Source organism: Balaenoptera physalus (assembly GCF_965194825.1).
Source record: "Balaenoptera physalus genome assembly, chromosome: 5".
Classification (NCBI taxonomy): Eukaryota; Metazoa; Chordata; class Mammalia; order Artiodactyla; family Balaenopteridae; genus Balaenoptera; species Balaenoptera physalus.
Window position 1 is genome coordinate 99,924,253 of NC_138884.1, and position 18,408 is coordinate 99,942,660.

Here is an 18,408-nt window from a genome sequence, read left to right on the forward strand (position 1 = left end):
AAAAAGGCTGATAAAATCGCTTTTGAAATAAGCTAGTTGTCAATGAGTGTTTAAGGATCAGACTTGACTTGGACAATTTGTGTTTTGCAGTAATAGATTCCACAATGCCAAGAACAACTACAACCAAAATATTTCTCCTAAGTAATGAAATTAGAAAATGAAGGAGAACGGGAGGCCAGACAGGCCACTTTATGTGAAGAGGAAAGCTAGATGACTAGAGAACTGCGATGTGAGGAATTAATTAGCAACTACTTGGCCTCCGCCTTTAACTAAATTATACAGAGGAGAAGCTTAGAGGCGGCAGTCAAGGAGATTTTTGGTGGGAGAGTCAGAAAACTACATAAGAGGCTAAATAAAAGAATATTCTAGTCGCTAAACTATACCATATAAATCAGTAAGATCATATTATCTATTCCAAGGGTTCTTAAAGAGCTAACAAGGGAGTAATTTATGAAAAAAATCTTCAGAAAAATCAGAGTGAACATTAGAAACTATGGAAATATGCAGTTCTCCACACAGTCAGTCCTTGATTAAACACACTAATGGAGGAGAATTCAGATAAATCACATTTCTGGATAATCCTTAAACTGTTGGTTTGGTTTTGAAGTGCTTCTGTGATTGTCCCCTTCACAGGAGGAGAACGAAACTTCTAATTATATTTGCTACTGTCATTCCGAAACCCCTTGGTAGACATTGACTAAGGATGACTAAGGTTGGGAGCCAGTGTCTCAAAAGGGCACACAAAGGTTAAAGTGGGCCATTCTGGATTTGAGAAGGTGGAACCAACCATGGCCTTGGATAATGGAAAAGTGAATAATCTACATACACAGAACCTTTTTATAAAGCCAAAACCTCTCATAGCACAGTCTTGGCAAGGATCAAGTCAAAGGAAAATAGTCATTGACATTGATTTAAGTTTTCATTGTTCTCTCTCCAACAAACGCTCAGGAAGTAGGACATTTATAACACCCACCACTTCTTTCCTCTGTTCCTGTCTTGTCTTTCAGATAGACAATAACCATTCCCCTCAATACTCACTCCTCTCCATTCTCCCCAAGAATTCCCCCAATTCCATACCAGGAAGCTACCGACTTATTCCTCTACCCCATTCCTGAGACTATTAGTTTTGATCTTTTTCAGAGTAAATCCTGTCTTCGGACCGTCTCAGGTTCTTTCCTTCCCTGATTATCCTAATGTATATATTAAGGGCTCATAGGAGGAGAACATACTGATACTAGAATTTTTCTTGGGAGTGGGAGGGTTAAGGGAAGAGACTGTGAAAATTAGTGTGTTGTCCCTATAACAAGCATATGAATAATTGACAGTTCCCTACATGCGGAAATACAGAAAGCAGAATATCATCTCCATTTTACACACAAAGAAACTGAGGTTCAGAGAGGTCATATGTTGCCTAAAGAGAGGAAGATTTTTCCTTAATTTCCATTAGTTAGCATTAGTTTATCAAATCAATTGACCGATAGGTTGGAAGAGGTAGGTGTCTAAGATTAGCATGTGAGCACTGGATGATTGGGTGGAAAATAAGATCTGTGGACAGCTTGGAGGAAGTTATAGAAAGGCATGAGAATAGCAGTGCAAAAATTTCTCTCCTTCATAAATTCTCTAGGCTCAGGTTGGGTATAGACAATATTCTCCAAAGCACCATTTGGGATGAGGTGCCTTTCATCAGTATTGGAAAGACTGGCTTGAATCCTGTCTGAACTCTGATTTTCACAGGGTGCTGCAAGGGTCCATTTATAGTTCCTGACATTCATCACTCTTTGGAATACTTGAGTTAAAAAAAAAAGAACCACAAAATGTGTTTACTTATGTATATTGTAGCAGATCAAAGAGCCACTTGTGACTGTTGAAGATACTTGGGCAAAAATGAGAAGGACAGATCTGGATAAAAAAGTGAAGTGTTGACCAAAGAGCAGAGGGGAGAAAGAGGCAGGACAAAAGTTACATCAGCTGTTGTCAAGAGAGGATTCTGATGGAAAGACTGGTTCTGGAATGCCTGAGATTTTGTAATGTGTGTTTGTATAAATGTATGTTTATTAGGGCACCATTTTGCTTTCAAAAAAGATGAAAAAGAAATACTGCAAGCAAGGATGACGAGAATGATAAATGGATTAGAGGGCATGACTTACTGTACGAAAAAAGATTGAAGTAATATAGCATAGATAGCCTAGAGAAAAAATCAGCAAAGGAAAAGGGAAATTGCTAATACTTCTGAGCACCTGAGAGGTTGTAACACGAGTGACATTCATTTTGGAACTTGAGCACATCAAAAGACATGCTTAGTATGGTCTGGAGATATATATTTGCCCATTTACCAACTAAGTTCAATGACACTGAACCAGAAAAGACAGGAAGTGAAGTGTAAAGGCAGAAGAGTTGGAAAGAAAACATTTTAAGTGTTTGTGTTACCTTCAAGGAATGATATTATTAACATTCTGCTCTGTAAGATTAAGAGTGACATTAAGCATGGGAGATTATATAGCTTCTCTACGTGTGTTCATGAACAGAATCTCTGAACGGTGTCTGAGCTGTCCAAGTGGGCTGGGATAGGCCTGGCGATAGCTAGACCTTGAGTACTTTTCTGCTGCTGGCTGAGAAGGACTCATTCCAAAAGACTTATTGATTCATGAACTAGTGGTTAAGTGCAAGGGTTCCGTATCCATCTGATTAGGTTCAAATCTTGACTCAGTTACATAATAGCTGACAATCTGGCAAGGAACCTAACCTCTCTAAGCCTTAAGTTTCCTTATATGTAAAATGAAGATAAAGAATAGTCTATCTTATAGGGTCCTTCTAAGTAGAGAGAACATTACTCTAATGAAACCAAAGTCAAGAGGGAAGTAATGAGTTTGGAGGACCATAATAGTTCACTGAGGCAAAAAGATGGTATAGGATGGAAAGGAGTAACGAATCAATGATGAGATGGAAGAGGTAGGTAGGGGCCAGAAAACTGAGAGCCTCAAATGGTATATTGGTCAAAGTAGGCACATGGCTGTAATAAAAAACTGTCACAACTCAGCAATACAATACAATAGAAATGAATATCTTAATACAGTGGGATAATGAGATCTTAATACGATAGAAATGAATATCTCATTCATATAGCAGGTAGCTTTCAGTATTATTCCAGGAGCCCAGATTTCTTCCATCTTATGGCTCTACTGTTTCCTAAGGCCCCAGAGCCCTGTAGTGGACTCTCTGCACCTAGTAGCCGACTGGGGAAGAGAGAGCATGGAGGATGGCATGGGAGATTTTTATGGACCAGGTTGGGTATAGCACGTGTCATTTTCTTTCATGTTCTCTTGGCTAGAAACCCACTGACATGGAGACACAACTAATTGCAAGGATGGCTAGGCAATGAACTCCAGCTGTATGCCCAGGAGAAGAGGAGAGGAGTTTTGATGAACACATAGCCAGCAGTATCTGCCATACATGACATGCTAAGAATCTTGGATTTAATCCTGAAGGCAGTAGATAGTCACTAAGGTAACTGAAGCCAGTGAATGATCAAGTTAGCTTTGTAGAAAGATCAATCTGGTAGGAGTATCGGTGAGGCCAAAAATTCAAGTTAACAAAGTGAATAATCTGAGACATAATGAGTCCTCAACCAATGAGTGGTGTGGGGCTGGGGAAGAGGAGGCTGATTTGAGAAATGTGGGAGAGTTTGAATGGACAGGGTTACAGATTAGTGGATGGGAGTGAAGAAGACAGGAATTGATATAGAAGGATTAAGAACCCCCAACTGTCATTCACTGAGAGAAGAAACATCGGGGGAGAAGAAATTTGTGAAGGGAAATGAAGGTTTTGAAGAACAAACCACCCCATTGTCTTTTCTTCTGATGCCTATATTTTAGGGAGCCTGGTTTTGAAACCAATATTGGGGCATATATTCTGACATGCATAAGTGAAGTTGTAGGGCCAGCACAGGATTACCTTGGAAAATCCAGGGTGTTATATATATACTTTGAAAGAGAGAGAGAGACTATAAGGAATTGACTCTTGTGATTATGGGGCTGGGAAGTTCCACAATTTGCTGTCTGGAAACTGGAGACCCAGGAAAGGTGATGTAGTTCTGATCTGAGTCCAAAGGCCTGAGAACCGAGAGAACCAATGATGTAAGTTCCAGTCCAAACTTGAAGGCCTGAGGACCAGGAGAGCTGATGATGTAAATTCCAATCTGAGGGCGGGAGAAGACCAATGTCCCCACTCAGACAGGCAGAGAGAGCAAATTCTCCCTTTCTCTGTCTTTTGGTTTTATGCAAGCCCTCAATGGATTGAATGATGCTCACCCACATTGGGGAGGGCAATCTACTTTACTCAGTCTACCAATTCAAACACCCTCACAGATACACCCAGATATTTAACCAAATATCTGGATACCTTGTGGCTTTGTCAAGATGTCTCATAAAATTTACCATCACAGAATTACTCTCCTAGAGCCGTAACAGAGGGCATGGTCCTGTTGACAACTTGATTTTGGACTTCTAGCCTCCATAACTATGACAGAATAACTATTGTCTTAAGTCACCCAGTTTATAACACTTGGTTGTAACAGCCCTAGGGGACTAATGCAGAGTGTGGGATCTAAGGGCACCAAACACAGAGATATTTTGACAGAGGGATGGTCTGTCTTTGCTCAGCATTAAAATTAATCCTTAATTTAAAAATATTTTTATATTACAACATAATTTGTATACATATTCTCATTCTCATAAAACATAACTTCTTCTGTAGAGGGGAAGAAACTAAGGTTTAGTGAGTTAAGAAAATTGCCCGAGTTCACATGACTAGTGAGTGGTATTGAGGTCCTCTGGCTTCAGTACTCATTCCTGGAACTAGGGGATCCCTTCCATGCAAGGATTAAGATGTAGACTCTCGCTGAGTCATCAGGTACCACCCAGGGAAATTAGGAAGCAGTGACCCTTCAGGCTGTGGGTAGTTCCCCTGAGAACTTCTGTGCTCAGTAGGACTTAAAATACTTGCCTGTGTGGAAAGGCTTACGTTTTCCCCTCCAGGAGCACAAAGAGTACAAATAAGGAGGAGTTCTTGGTTGTCATGTGAGGCGTATGCAGGAGTTTTGTGACTCTTGCCCACTTAAGATGTTTCTTTGGGTGCTTCTCAAGTGGCCTCCGGCTTCTGCAGAGTGAAGTGTGCATTCTAGTGACCAGCCTTGCCAATTAACTCAGTGCTCCGTGCTCTGGTGGAACTCTATGTCACCATGTGTCACTTTGAGATGCACCCAGTGTACTCCTGGCTCAGAGGTGCTGCAAGCTGAGTGTGTACGATGCCTAAAATGTCTCAGAGCCATTGAATATGCCTCAGCTCATATTTTCCACTCCAAGCTCTGGATTAAAGAAGCAGTCTTTTGACAGGATGAAACCTGTTTGTGCTCAGTCGTATTTCTTACTAAAACAAATCCAACATGGCCGCCCTGCTTCTACGTGAGGTGTCTGGGAGGTGGCCATGATTTTGACTAATGAGGTTGTATTTCCTTATACTTTCTGCTGTGCTTGCAGGCATCAGAGTGGTTCTTTTAAGAGACTCATCACACTACAACTCAGATTAGAATCTGACCCTCAAGATCTTTTAAAAGAGGAAGGCTTTGTGCGAAACTGCAGACCAAGATGACAAAGTGGCATCTAATTTGCTTTCTCTGTAAGTGATAGCTCAGGAAAGCTGAAAAGGAAGAATCGGGGCCCGACTCAAAGACAGACTCAGTTCTTTTGGTAAGAGCAGCAGGGGTCCTTGTTACACTCAACTGCCATCTTGCACAAAAGAGCCCCAGCCTAGGAATTATGGTTGACATCTCTTAGAATTCAATTAGTGATAGTGCAGTGACCCAATTTAACACTTTGTTAAGCGAAAGCCAGTGTACACATATGGCATTTCCAGGCCAAACTGATCTACATAGACGATATACTCAGAATCTGAAACTGTTGGTTCTTTCTGTGCCCCCAAATTGAGGACATGTAGTTTCTTTCATATGTCCTTCCTCTGTGTCTTCCTAAGTTATCTATACTGTGGCAGGGGCAGTGGAAGATACAAAAATCAACAAAATCACATTGAGTTTTCCAATTCCTTACTGTATAGTAACTGTTTGAAGACAGAAGCAATAACCACGGCCACCACCACAGAAACCATAACTGTGCTTTAAGTATTCTACATAGTTAGTCCTCAAAATTACTTGGCATTATTAACCCCATTTTACAAACAGCTAAACTGGGTCTAGTAGTTTACAGAGAGGTTAACGACTACCAGATAAATCCCTGGGGTTGGGCTGGTGAGCAGTGGGCAGGAAGGTATAGAAAAGATGTCATATGTGTTATAGATGGGGTAACATTTGAACTGCCTTGGAAAAGCCATTCTTTATTGGTAGAAGGGAGAGATGGGCAAAGGCATGATTATAAAGCATATGGTACCTCCAGGGAATGGTGATGTAATTCATTTGGAACCCACAATAACACAGAAGAAAGGTGGAAAGTCAGGGTAAACCCACTGCCAGATTATTAAGGGTTCTGAATCCCAGGCTATAGAGTTCAAACCATTTCTTCTTTCAGAAAGACAGGACGAGCCCTTGAAAGGTTTTGAACAGGATGGTTGGACAATGGGGAACAGTTGAGGCTGTGCTTTTAGGAAGATTAATTTGGCAGCAATGTATTTGATGGAATCAGGGGTAGGATCCCTAGGTGAGCTGGAGACGACAAGGAGAGACATCTTCTTTGGACTTCCAAATCCAGTTGCATGTTTATTCTTTTTAAGATTAAACAGAAGTCATCTCCTGATTCAGGAGGAGAGGATCAGTGTGGGGAAATGATGAAGGGAAGACATCACAGTTCGCTGACCCCAGAGAGCTGCCTATAAGATTGGTAGCTTCATGGCAGATTAGGAAATCATGAGGACAAAAAGACCATTTGAGGATAAGGGCACTCTCTCAGTACTGCTGATGACTGGTGTTGAAGATTGTCACCAAAATAGTCAAGGCGATCTTGGTTAACAAAGAAAATAATGTAGAATAATAAAAAGAGGTGCTCCACTACTATCAAGTATGTGAACTGTAGAGCTTGTGTATCCACATAGTCTTTGATAGACATTTTTTTGTTAGACTTTTTTTTATAAACAATATTTCACCTTTAATACAAGTGATGCATTCTGATACAATTTGTTTTATTCCATTCAGTTTCTTTTTTTTTTAATTAATTAATTTATTTATGGCTGTGTTGGGTCTTCGTTTCTGTGCGAGGGCTTTCTCTAGTTGTGGCAAGTGGGGGCCACTCTTCATCGCGGTGCGCGGGCCTCTCACTATCACGGCCTCTCTTGTTGCGGAGCACAGGCTCCAGACGCGCAGGCTCAGTAATTGTGGCTCACGGGCCTAGTTGCTCCGCGGCATGTGGGATCTTCCCAGACCAGGGCTCGAACCCGTGTCCCCTGCATTGGCAGGCAGATTCTCAACCACTGCGCCACCAGGGAAGCCCCAGTTTCTTTTTTAAAAACATCAGTTGCAGCCAACTAAATATCCATGTATTCTTTAAAATTATGAACACCAATGGTGTCTTTTATGCTAATCTTATTTGGGGGCTGCAAAAAGAATAATGTATATGCCCATAGGACTCATACAAGTTTATATACACTATATCATGGTATTTAAACAGGTTTATATAAAAAAGGTGACTTTTAAATACAGGGTCATTAAGATGACTGCCATTGGAGGGAAAACATCAACTAAAGTTTTTGTTCCCATGGTCTTCAGTTGACATTTATATGGTCCAGTGTCTGTTGCATTGGTTCTTTTGCTCCCCTCCAAGCCACACAGAATAACTTAAGCTGCCAGTAGCTTAAGGAATGTAAGTAGCATGTGTTTTTTGGAGTCAAGGACTATGCAGTGCACTTTAAATTTTAATAGCCACTGATAGAGAGATTCAAGCATGCTGGAGCATTGGACTTCAACATTCATTTTTTGATTTTCCTATAGAAAGACGCTCATCCTGGACCATGGGGAAGGCATATAGGCAGAGAGGGTGACTATTTGAAGTGGAATTTATTTTTCATCACAATCCGTGCATGTTTCCTATTGGGGTAACTTGGTGTATACATTTTTTTTTCATTTAATTTTTTTTTGAAGTATGGTTTATTTACAATGTTGTGTTAGTTTCTTTATTTTATTTTATTTTTGGCTGCGTTGGGTCTTCGTTGCTGCGCACGGGCTTTCTCTAGTTGCAGCGAGCGGGGGCTACTCTTTGTTGTGGTGCGCAGGCTTCTCATTGCGGTGGCTTCTCTTGTTGCGGAGCATGGGCTCTAGGCGCGCCGGCTTCAGTAGTTGTGGCACGTGGGCTCAGTAGTTGTGGCATGTGGGCTCTAGAGCACAGGCTCAGTAGTTGTGGCGCATGGGCTTAGTTGCTCCACGGCATGTGGGATCTTCCCGGACCAGGGCTCGAACCCATGTCCCCTGCATTGGCAGGCGGATTCTTAACCGCTGCGCCACCAGGGAAGTCCCTGGTGTATACATTTTTAATACTGTGAAGCCACCAGTGTTAATAAAAAAACAGCTGAATACATATCGGCATCCTTGGAGATAAGGCTTTGGAAGGCTGAGTGGGTCTGGTAGATGGTAAAACTGCCAGAAATCTCTTTCAGAGATTTTTAAAGACATTTACTTATCAGTAGTCCAGATGGCACTTGAAGTGATGAACAATCAGCTTTACAAGTAAATAAAACATTGGCCGATGGAAAAACATTCTAAGGGTATATGTGATAAATACTTAAATGATGTGACAAGCAAGGAAAATAGTAAAATTAAAGATGCATTATTGAGCAATATCTTTTATATTTATTCTTTATTTGGATTTTTTTAGGAGTGGGGTGCTTTCTTATAACTTCATATTCCACAATCTGATATCCATTTTGGACTCTTTAAAGAACAACATAGTACCCATATAATTCTCTTCTGAATATAAAAACTGTTTTCTTAAATATAGTAGGGGTTCATACTTGGGGATCCATGGATGTGACTCAAGGTGTCTGTCAGCTCTTTGAAATGGTATCAGAAAATTCACATGTGTGTGACTATGTGCATTTTGGCAGAGAGAGGTCTCTGTAATTTTTTTTTTTCATTTAGGCTCTCAAAGGGGTTTGTAACCCCCAACAGGCAAAGGACCACTGTGTTAATGGAAGGTAGACATCTCAGACAGGGTTCTGGCAGATAACAGATGGCACATTCAAATGGGATTAGAGTTTAATGAAGAGACTATTTTCAAGGATGTGGGAAGGGTTAAAGGAAATCAACAAATGATGTATCCCCAGGGTTAGCAGCAGTGGAAGGCCAAGACCTCCCCTAGACCTGAAGATGCCGGGAAAGGGAGCTTGTTTTGGAACCCAGAGACCTGTAGCTATAGCTGGTGGATAGGGTACATCTCAGCAGTGCAGCCTTTGGTGGAGGAACGAGGTCCCTTTCAACCTGTGCCCAGCAGGGAGAGAGTTGTAAGGAAAATACCCACCTCCTTTTTCCACTGACCTTAGACCTACTGTTAGTGCTTCCCCATATCTCAATCTAGTCAGAAGTGGAGGGCAAGGAGGCCCGAGGACACAATTTCTAAAGGTCAGCCTCAGGGGTCACAGGAATAGAGAAGGGTGAAGCAGAGAACTAAAGGAGCAGATAGAGAATGTTAAGCGCACTGAAAGTTAGCATGCTTTATCACCATTCCAATGTCTGTTTTTGTATTGCCAACATGAGCTGGAGTCAAGTTCTGCTATAATAACTTACTCAGTTTAGGAATATTCACAACCTAGACCAATGCAGCTTTATTTTCTGTTAAATTTTTTTCAATCTTCTACTTCTTAAGGATGGTTTCTGACTGAGCCATGTGAACACTAGAGGGTCAGCAGCTTAAAATTCATTTTGTGTTAAGATAAGTATTATGGATGTTGGGGCAATTTTAAGGCAGGTAGATATCATGTGAGTATATTTTGCCAGAATGCTAGAGAAGCAAAGAAGACCATAGTCATTTATTCACTCCCAGTGAAACAGAACTATGACTGTCCTGTATTCAGCGGAATTTGTACTTTGTTTTTCGTGCAATAAGAGGCTCAGATCTATAAGCTTCAGCACTGCATTAACTCACTGTACAGAGTTCATTATTGTAATTAGACTGCTTTTTAAGATTATTAGTGGACTCACTAATGTACTCTTAAAAAGCTTTATTTGGAAGGAAGTAAATATCCAAAGCCAATAGAACCGACAGGCTTGTGCCACGCGCTCTGTTGCTGAAAATCATGTTATCAATTTTCATGTGACTGTTAATCAATTAGAGTGACAGAGAGATGATTTGAAGTCAATTTTCTGTTTATTGCTAAATTAGCATTTGATCACATGTGCTTATTTGGGGTTTCAAAGAAGCTATGGTTTCCTTTGTCAAGAGAAAGAATGGAGGTCAATGATGGGAATAATCATTTGTGATTTTTTTAAAATATTTACATATTAAGATGCAACTGTTAGTTACAGGACTAAAATGGCAGATCAGTGCATCTGTCTGAGTTGGGACAGCTGGCATTGGAAGCCTGATTGGATAAAGTGTTGCACCTGACGCAGACATACCTCGTCAGCGTACAACCCAAGAAATGAATCGAGCATTGGAGGTTTAGTGGTTGGTTAGCATGTTGTCCTCAAAACAAAGGGGGATCCAGTTGTTCAAATTGGGGGAAGTATGCTGTAAGGTGTACAGTCTTTGGAATAGAGCGGAAAGATATTCTGGCTAAATGTGGAACAGTAACCGCAATATGTTTTGGCCAAATTGTTGGTTAGATATTGAAAGTAACAATAGGATTTAAGTAAAAGACTATGAAATGATACAGTGACTGGGACTGGACATGATGATGGTGATGGTGGTGGCTAATTTTTTATTGAGTACTTACTGTGTGTCTAACATTATGCTAAGTGTTTCAGAAAACATACTCTGTCAGGAACTCTAGGAGTTGTTCTCTATTTGTGGCTAATTGCTTTAGGAGTTATCATCTCTATTTAATAGAGGAAGAAGCAAAGGCATCTTTATTTAACTAGATAATAGTATCTAGTTGATCTAGGAGTTACCATATTCAAGAAGAAGCAACAAAGGCATAGAAAGATTAATTGGCTTGTATAGCATCAAGGTTGAATTTTGTCCTACTCCAGAGACTGTGAGTTTGACCGTGATGCTAAACTTTCTGAACTGGAGTCAGAAGGCCTCTCTTTGCCTTTTATAAGCTGACTGATCTTTGAGCCTCCATTTCCCATACCTAAAACAAAGGGTTAAGCAAGATGAGCTCGTAGGGTCTTTGTAGCCCTAAATATTCAGATTCTAGAACTACCCAGAAGGGAGCACTTCCTCTCAAATGTAGAATATTATGCCAATACTCCAATTATAAATCAAATACTAGGGAATCTGGAATGCAGACATTATGTTTCTCATAAGAACCTCAACTCCTTGTAATTGCATATTTTCAATTACTCAGTGGTGTAATTGAATCACTAAAGTATGGCGCCTTAATTTATGTTGGATAGCAGGTGGACAAGTTTACTATCAGAAGTGTTGCACATTCTGACTTTTCTTCCTTTAAGATATGCTTCCAATTGGAAAGCAGAATAAATTACTGAGGGTTTGCCGATGATTCACAGTTATGGAGGGAACATTAAAGCTTTGGGATGACAGAATGTATTTTGTCCATATATTTGGACAAGTGAAGTTGGGTTTAAATTACTTATGATAATATTTAATGGTGGGCCAGTAAATGCACTGTTGTCTATTTGGTGAGTGTAATTAAATTGTGTAAGACAAGACGTCACTGTGGCTCTTTGCTGTTAAGTCTCTGTGGCGACGTTAGGTGAGGCTGTCCGGGTTCTGTGGGGAATTACTAAGCCTGAGGAGTTAAGAGGGAGGATTTGCCAGCTTCTGCCGTATATCACTTGCTCTATTTGGATTCTGGAATGCCCATCTCAGTGCAGTGTCTGGGGTGCACTTACAAGGTGTAAATAGAAATTAAACTGGAGATGGGTCCACTGCTGAATATAGCCATTTGCTTTCATAAATACAACCAGAGGGAGGGAAAAAAAGGAACTGAAAGGAAAAATCCAAGCCAGCAGCCCATATAGAAAGACTCTTCTCTTACTCTGAAGATCCCAGAGGGAATATCGCCCTCAGGGAGAGCAGTTGGGATGGTGTCAGGGCCCTGATTTGGAATGCTCCTGCTTTACACTCCCTGGGGGAGAGAATTAGAAGAGCAGGCTAGATCAAATAACCTTGGTGGGTCAGAATCAGGGCAGTTACTCTGGTACCTGGCCCTTGAATTTTAAATATCACTTATAGACTTTTTCCAACCTTGAGTTAATTGCATTGACTCAGTAGGTACCCGAGTGCTACTGATTCTCTCATTTAAGGAAGGTTTGGGCCACCGCTATTGCACCCAGCTCAACTACTCTTTGGGTACCCCTAGAGTTGAAGTAATCTCATCTAGAAGTGACAGAGACATCCAGACTAGGTTTATAGAGGGCACTGCTGATAATCCTGAAACAGAGAATTATGCACAGTGAAGCCATCGGCCCTTTATGTTGTTTTGTTCCACAAGGTCATAGCATTCTCTTGTTCGTCCACTTATGTTTGGGCAGGGTGTTTACTTCACAAGGGAACTTGACTTGAGAGGGCAAGTGGGGGGCTGAAATCCAGTCCATTCTCAGCTTGCTAAGCTGTGTGTCCTGGTGTGGGACCTCTTGTGATGGAAGAAAAAGGTGTCTTTGATTTTTTCAAAAGCTGCTGTTTAGGCTAGCAGCAGCCTGGATCATTCTAGACATTTAGGTCAACACAAATTGTTGAGTACCTACTTTGTACCAGGCACCACGCTAAGTTCTGGGGGGTATGGGATGACCAAGACGTGGCTTCTGCTTTTTAGTAGTTTGTGGTCTCATGGGGCCGGCAACCAGGTAAATGGATAAAGGCACTGTTGTGAAATATATGCAGTGATAAAAGTATTATACACACAGCATGTCATAGATACAAAGAGGAGAGAGGCTGAGGTGGTTTGGAAAGGTTGAGGAAGGGACGTATACAAATACTGGTGCAACACATACTCATATACGCAGTAATCAAGAAACGAATGCAAACGTACAGCTAGGGACGCCCTGCTTTCTCTGCTGGTAATAGAGATAATACTTAAAATCATAATTGACTGCCATATTGACAGGTTTCCACAAGCATGTCTGTAAATAAATTGGAGTTGAAACTCCTCTGTGATCTTGAAAGATCATTTAGCCTTTCTCAGGTGATGTCTATATAAACATTCGGAAACAGTTCAAAGGAAGGTGAACATGGGAACACAGCTATAACTCAATTGTAATTAATGCCTCTCAAATATTCAGTTTTAGCCCTGATCATTTTTTTTCTGAAAATTAAAGATGAAATTAATCTAAAAATAGTAATATTAGCTAACTTTTTATAAGCATCTCACAGCAATCTTATGAAGCAGCTTCTATTATCAGCTGTATATTAAAGATAAACCAAGACTCTGGGATGTTAAGAAACATTGCCGAGGCTTGTAAATGGCAGATCCAAGAATCAAAGGCAGGTTTTTCTGGCTTCAGAGACTGTACGCTGAATTGCTAAGCCATAACGATGCTTCCTGAGGGGTGACTGGAACTGGTTAACAGGTCTCCTCAAATAGCTTGTCTCCTCGTTAAAATGGGGACTGTATTTGGTAACTCTTGTACCATCATAGAATATTTAGGTTCTCAAGAAATTCTGTAGACTCTTTGAAATGGATAGATAACTAGAAGATAAGAGTAAATAATAATAGCAGAGTATTTACTATGTACCTGACATTGTTCTAAGTACTTTATATTACAATTTACTTTTGATCCATGTACAAAAAATACAGTAAAGTATGTAAGTGCTTTAATCTTGAGTGTACAGCTCAATGAATCTTTATATGTGTATACAATATTTCCAACACTGCAGAAGATTCCCTTGTGCCCTTTTCAAGTCAATACCCTACCCAAGAGGTTACCACTCCTAGAGGTTCTTTCTATCATTATCAGTTAGTTATGTCTGTTCTTGTACTTCGTGTAAATAGAATCATACATTATTTATTCTTTTGTGTCTATCTTCTTTTGCTAAACAAAATGCCTGTGAGATTTACTCATGCTGTTACACATATTAGCAATTCTCTTTATTTTACTGCTGTGTGGTATTTCATTTTATTAATTTACTGCAATTTATTTAGTCCTTCTCCTGTTGGTGGACAGTTTGAGTTGTTTCCAGTTTGGGACTAATATACTTAAAACTGCTAGAAACATTTTCATACATGACTTTTGGTGGACTTATACACTCAATCCTCTTGGATGTGAACCAAGAAGTGGAGTTTCAGGGCCGTAGAGTAGGCATGTGTTTGGCTTTAGTAAATATTTCCAAGTAGTTTTCCAAAGTGGTTGAACCAACTCGCACCCTCCCCAGCAATATATGAGACTTCTAGTCACTCCACATTTGTGCCAACACGGGGTATTGTCAGTCTTTTTCATTTTAGCCATCCTGATGGATATATATACTAGTATCTTATTTTTTTTCTTCTAAATGCTTTACATTTAATCCACAAAATAACCCCTGGAGATAGGCACTCTCATTATCCCCACTTCACAGATGAAGAAACTGGGGGCACAGAGAGGTTAAGTAACTTGCTCAAGGTCACACAGCTAGTCAGTGGCAAAGCTGATATTTGAACACAGATAGTCTCGTTCCAGAGTCCACATTCCAAAACATTTTGCTAACAATGGGGCACTTATGAGAGGTAAACAGGTAGACGTTCTTTGGGATTCTGCTATTTAAACCTATGAATAGTACCTTCAAACATTTTTGCCATGACTCTTTGCCAATAGTATGAATTTTTACTAAATTTTATTTCAAATATAAATAATTGTAGCCTCTTCCTAAACTATTGCATCTATGTAAACACCAAGTACTTACATCTTAAAAAATATTAAAAGTAAATACATAACTCCTCAATAAAAGTTGTTTGTGAACCATATAAAATCACCTTGCACACATATCACTACGGTACTCATACTTTGGGAAACACTGATTTAAGCCATGTGATGATCTGCCTGCCAAAATTCACCCATTCATTTCTCAGAAGTTTTTAAAAATTTTGTTGCTCTATATTTTGATGAAAAAATTAACCTTAAATTCAATTTACCGGTCCTATAGAGGCACAGACACTGCCTCAATACTTTCAACAAGTGATTCTCACACATTTACTATGTCCCAAGTATTAGGTATGGCTCTCCAGGAGGCAGAGTGATAAGCAAGATCCAGTCTTTGTCACAGAGATTACAATCTAAGGAAAGAGGAGGGGGAGTTAGGTACATCTACAAGTCATAGTACTTCAAGGCAGAATATGCCACATTCTATAGAGCCGTTCAGAGTTCTCCACGTGATTGTCTTTCAGACAGCTCTGTCATACCATCCAGGTGCTTCCCAACACACTGTTGAGACAGCAGTTGATGATCATATGCACCACTTTTGATCAGAGGCAGAAAAAGCCATTCTATCTTTGTCTTCGATCACTTCCTTTTCAAAATATTTTTTCTTGCTCCTTTAAAAATTAATCTATTTCACTTTTTAATCACAAACGCGTAAAAAAGAGACAAAATAGTATAATGAACCACTATGTACCTGTAACCAGCTTCAACAATTAACAATTCATGGCCAATCTTGTTTCTTTAAGACTGCTTCCTCCTCTCATATAACTTTGAAGCAAATGCAAAATATTCTTTCTTCTGTATTTTATTGTGTATGTTTAAAGAAAAACAACCACAATACCACTGGCAAATCAAAAATTTAACAATAATTCTTATTATCAAATATGCGGTCAATATCAAAACTTTCAATTATTTTATAAATGCCATGTTTTAACAGTTTGTTTGAATAAGGATCTAAATAAGGTCCATGTGTTGCTCTTGGTTGATTTGTCTTTTCTGCTTCATTTACTCTATATATCCTCCCATCTCTTTTGTTTTACCTTTTAATGTATTTATTGAAGACGGTTCACGTCCAACTTCTGAGTTTAGAGTAACAAACTGGAATACGGATATTGGAGTTGCTTTTCTCTCCATCTTCAGTATCTTGAAAGAAAAAGACCTTAGGAATGACTTCTGAGTTACTCCATGGGAGAAATAATGAGTCTTCTTTTTTGCTGTTGTTTAGAAATATATTTTTTGCATGTCCAGCAGATATCTACATAATTATTTATTTATGATGTTATGGCAATGCTAAGCTGTCCAAGACTCTGCTTACCCACGTGTTTAGGAAGATGAAAGCAAATTGGATCACTCAGCATTCTAAGGCTTCAGAGCCAGAACCTTGCCATTTTGATATGAAAGGTATTTTTGAGAGAAAGGCGGCCTGAAAGCAGCCTAAATGTAGCAGTAAATGAATATGAGTTGGAGTTAAGCATCCCATCTACCAGCCCCACGTCACCCTGATCTCTTCCAATCATCTGAAGCCATTTCTGCAGAGCTCTGCCTAGTCAGTTTCACACAGGGTAGCAGCATGACACAGGAGTAATGGCTTTTGTGTGTTTGTGCGTGTGCCTTTTCTCCTTTATAATCCACTTGAAGGCATTTTGGAATAGTGGATTAGTCTACCCACAGGCAAAATCTGTATTGGACTGGATGAGCTCCAAGGTCACTTTTTACACTGGGAGTCTCTGATGGCCTTCTAAGATTGTACATTTGACTGCTGGAGACCCCCAGAGGGGTGGATTATCAAGAAAGCTATCATCTATGATGGTTTTGACTGTCCCCCAACCCAGGGACACTTGGCCATGTCTGGAGACATTTTTGATGTCCCAGGATGGGGCATGCTACTGGCATCTTGTGGGTTGAAGCCAGGGATTTTGCTAAGCATCCAACAATGCACTGGGCAGACCTCTACAACAAAGAGTGATCTGGGCCAAAGTGTCCGTAGCACAAAGGTTGAGAAGTCCCTGTGTTTTCCGAACGTGGGGGCTCGGCCATGTTGTTGCATCCAAGCCCCCATCCACAGTTGTTTTACTGGGCATCTGGGTCATTTGAAGGGACCACATACAAATTTTGTTGTTAGGGAGCCTTTTCCTCCCATGCTCTTCTGTCTCTTTGTGACAGGAAGTTGGGAACAAAGAGGAGGTGTCATACGACATAAGAAATGGAATCAGAGACCCCTTAGAGAGGAGAGCATGAAGCAACTTCTGTATTAAAGGGCCACAGAAGGAATGGAAAGGGGTCGCCACCTCTCTTGCTAAGGGACTGATGGGGGCAGTGAGTGGTCGATTCTCGTGGGAATCTTTGTGCCGTTAGTTCATTCATTCACTGCGCATGGAGTCCCTATTGCTTTCCAGCCTCCGTGCCACTGCTGAGGGTACGTAGCCAAGGATAAAATGGCACGGCTCTGCTCTTTTATATGAGCTTTCCTGTGTCTTCCTCCTTTTCATCCACAGGCAAGTCCTCCTAATCCTTCCAGACCCAGCTCAGAAAATCTTCCTTCTCTAACTCTCTCAGGGTGAGCTGGGTGCCCTCCTGTTCTCTTCCCACTGAGCCCTGCACTTACCTTCTTACTCAGCTGTTTATCTGTCTGCTTCCCTGCAGAGATCAGATCTCATTATTCTCTGTATCCTGAGCATCTTGCATCGTGCCTGGTGCTGAGCGGGTACTCAAAAACTGTTCAAAAGATGAGCGAGAGAACAAACGAATTAATGAATGAATGCGGCAGGGCTTCATAAACCAGTCTTCATGCAGTTTTAAGACTCCATCTCCTTTTCACCTTCATCCCAGTCTATTCTGTGAATCCCAGACTGAAAAGAGAGAGGGGAGAGGTGCGGAGGACAGCTTTCCGGCTGAGGTCTCACCAGGGTTGCACACAGATGACTGTCACTTGGAGAAAGGGAGGCTAGTGGGATCTGAGGGCAATTGGAACACAAGTGAGAACTGTGAATGAGCCGGTGTAGCGGGTCAGGAGTGCAAAGGTGATCAAGGGAAAGAATGGGACCGGTAACTGCTCTATTATGGGGAAATATTAACGATCTCCATGAAGATGGTATACCACTCAAAAGGTGTTATTTTTAGTAGATGTCTTCGAGGTATATGAATTAATAAGGAGCTTGGGTAGTGGAACTCATTAACTTCGCAAATCTACCTTATTTACACCGAATGTAAACCTTTCTCAGGCTGGTGGCATCAGCCATGATAAATGATGTTCCCAGTGTCAACTGTATTTTCCGGTAGAGAGAGTATTTTTGCCTCACGGTGTGGGAGTGGGGAGGCAGCTTTTGGATGCACTGGATACTTTTATATAGGTGACTGCAGTTTCTGCTACCCACAGCCCTTACCGAAACCAAAAGTTCGGA

The 18,408-nt window shown here is 40.7% G+C and overlaps 1 protein-coding gene and 1 long non-coding RNA gene across 3 annotated transcripts in view; one reads left to right on the forward strand and one right to left on the reverse strand.

The window, feature by feature from the left end:
* Positions 1-13,533, reverse strand: part of LOC309660948 — a 32,062-nt gene extending 18,529 nt beyond the window's left edge. Inside the window, exon 1 of the long non-coding RNA XR_014263748.1 lies at positions 7,328-13,533. This is a non-coding gene — a long non-coding RNA (uncharacterized lncRNA). The remainder of the gene's footprint in view (positions 1-7,327) is intronic.
* PPARGC1A (PPARG coactivator 1 alpha) overlaps positions 1-18,408 on the forward strand; it is a 467,754-nt gene that overhangs the window by 211,390 nt on the left and 237,956 nt on the right. The window lies entirely within an intron of this gene.